The following is a 3,055-nucleotide window of genomic DNA, read 5'->3' as shown; positions in this document are numbered from 1 at the left end:
CGTAGTCATCCGGAGACCGTTCTTCTTGCGACAGTACATTCTCGTGACCGCTGCCAGCATTCATGTAGAGCGGTTTCATTCCTACATAGTTTTCCGCAGTATCGCAGAAGGAACATACCGCTTCACGGAGCCTTACTACACGACCTCATTCACTGGGTAATGTGATAATGACGTCTTTGTCGCCTTAAAGGCGTTCTTGATTAACTTCAAATCATCACGCCCAAATATCAAAGGTGCGCCGCTCACGACCGTTACAGCGAGTACTTAAAGCAAACGTGATTTGTATCCACATAATGGCGCTACTAGCGCCACTCTTAAGCGACTGGTGCGAATTATGAAAAGGCATCATATTTCTGAAGAAGAATCATGCCCATCAACTTTCGTTTATATTGTACAACTTCGTCTTGGTGTAGTGATTTTTCCGTCAATGTATATTGAAGATAATTTAAACAATCAAACATAAATCGTCGTAGTTAATGTATGTTGTTTATGCGTTGTTTATCTTTCACTGGAATAGATTTGAAGAAGCAACAATCAAAACTGTCATTGCTATCTAGCTTTCCACTTAGCCGCGCGGGATTAGCCGCGCGGTCTTGGCCGCTGCAGTCGTGGACTGTGCGGCTGGTCCCGGTGGAGGTTCGAGTCCTCCATCGGGCATGTGTGTGTGTTTGTCCTTAGGCTAATTTAGGTTAAGTAGTGTGTAAGCTTAGGGACTGATAACCTTAGCAGTTAATTCCCATAAGATTTCACACACATTTGAACTTTTTTTTTAGCTACTCCACTATTCGCCAGCTTCCCCTGAACGAAGATTAGTGTTTAAATTTACATCGACTACGAGATCGTTGGAGCAGAAGTTTTGGCCGGGGAAGAAAATCGACCGCATAATTTGGCAAATAAGAGAGATCACAAATAACTCAAGTCTACATTACTGGACGGGAATTTGAACCCCGTTCTATCAGAATCCAGTGTCTTCATCTCTGCACCACACCGCATGGTGAACAGTTAGTGCTCTTCTAATTGAACTGTCCGAGATTGTCTCAAGGACCTGTAGACAATCTAAAATTGTAGCTACTTGTCACCCTGCCCTCTAACATCTAGAGGTCCTGAAGAAGTGCTCTTACTAAGCTTTCCGGAAAAGTGCTCTCCAGATGAAGCACGTAGATGACGTTATCGCTTTATCCCAACAGCACGTGCCTTACAGACTGATAAGCAGCAGCCCGTGTTTCGACGATACCAGGAGATCAAAAAAGTATCACGCACCTGTTTGTCGGAGATTAACACTGTCTACTTTTGAATCTGTGGCTGAATCACAAGAATTTATGAACGGCAATGCACAATCATTCAGACTAAAATTGGTATGCTTACGATATGGTTTCGTTCGATGGGCTGTGTAATCTATTTTTTAGAATGAATGTTGTACATTTCGGCGGAGTGTGCCCCGTTTAGAAACTGCCTGACGGTTTAAAAGTATGTGACGAGTCAGGACTTGGAGACGGCTTGAATACCTCAGTTGATACGAGCATCGCCTGCTACAGTCACGGTACTGGGTTCGAATATCGGTCCGGCAGGAATTTTCATCTGTTTTTCTCCCTCTACAATCCTGCTCTTCCCCACCTGCACACACCAGACATACTGTTTTAGGGAAACACAATGAGTGCTTCTCTTAAGATTTTTCATTATATTTTTCAGCCTCAGGTGGGTCAGATCGTATCATTAACGGTTTCGGTATAATACGAAGTAATAGTCAGATGATATGTTTAAAGTGAAAGAAAAATAGTAAAATACTAGGGAAAAATATATTCAACATACAGCTTTACGTAATTCAATACGTTACCTTCCAGACTCAACTATGTCTCGGGTACGCTACACCTGAGTCCATCACAGAAACTTCGACAGAAAAAATGAAATAGAAGCAAGATAAATATTGCCAGTGTTCTATTTCCGTTTGCGCAGTATGACATACAATAGCACGTGATCATTACGTCACAAACTCATACCCAAGTCCAGTATTTCATTTCCTGCACAACTACTCTCTCCAACCACTCATTCCTACTATGACACGTCGCCATGGAACATAGCGACTGTATTATTAAATACATCAAATATCTTCACAGTTGCGAATATGGACAACCATCAGCTGTACCGTGTGATGACGCCAATGAAAACTTCTGCCGTACCAGAACTCGAATCGAAATTTCCCACTTACTGCGAATGGTCGACCTACCTTTTTTTCGTAGCAATTTGCTACTCTATGAAATAAAACGGAAAATAAGAACCTATAGTGCACTAGTCTGCACTGCGATTAAATCTGATAACTCCCACCGCCCTTGCATTGCAAGATGTAACACTGAACCACGTTTTTAAAGCCACTTCATACTTTTTTTAAGGAATGGATCAGTGGGGTCTCAGGAGCAGAGCAGGCAGTGGTCGAATCCCGAAGCCTGGATACATTGTCCCCCTCACGTCCACCGAGCCAGTGTGGCATAGGAAGTGGAAGAGATAGGAATCAACTGCAGTAGAAGACTTTTTATTGGTTCAAATGGTTCTAAGCACTATGGGACTTAACATCACTAACAAGTTGTTTAGGTGTGCCGACACCACTGAACACATTAGTTAAATGAGAAATAGCGGTGGTAGCGGTGAGATTACGGCTTGGAAGAAGCCAAGTAAACCTGTAGAACGCATCAGTAATAACTAGCTCATATCGATGACCTTTTTTAGTACGAGGCAAAAGTCCTAGATAATCAATATAGAGTTTGTGCATAGGACAAGACTCACGCTCAGAACTCAACAAACCCTGTTGAAGAACATTCTTGGGTATGACTATATGACACAAGTGACATTGGGATACCATTTCTCTCACATCCCGGTCCATGGAGAGCCAAGTTAAATGCTCCTTGTTTTTTTGGAGAGTCCTGTAAGTCCTTAAGTGGCCACCCACCAACGAATCTTGAAAGTAACGAAAATCCGGGCGCACCAAAGCTACTGGCAAACAGATCTTGCACTCCTTAGCATCCCCCACCCTCTCACAGAGAATACCCACCCGACAGCTCTC

Source organism: Schistocerca americana, chromosome 4 (genome assembly GCF_021461395.2).
Source record: "Schistocerca americana isolate TAMUIC-IGC-003095 chromosome 4, iqSchAmer2.1, whole genome shotgun sequence".
NCBI classification, from domain to species: Eukaryota; Metazoa; Arthropoda; class Insecta; order Orthoptera; family Acrididae; genus Schistocerca; species Schistocerca americana.
Note: the sequence above shows the minus strand (reverse complement) of the source record.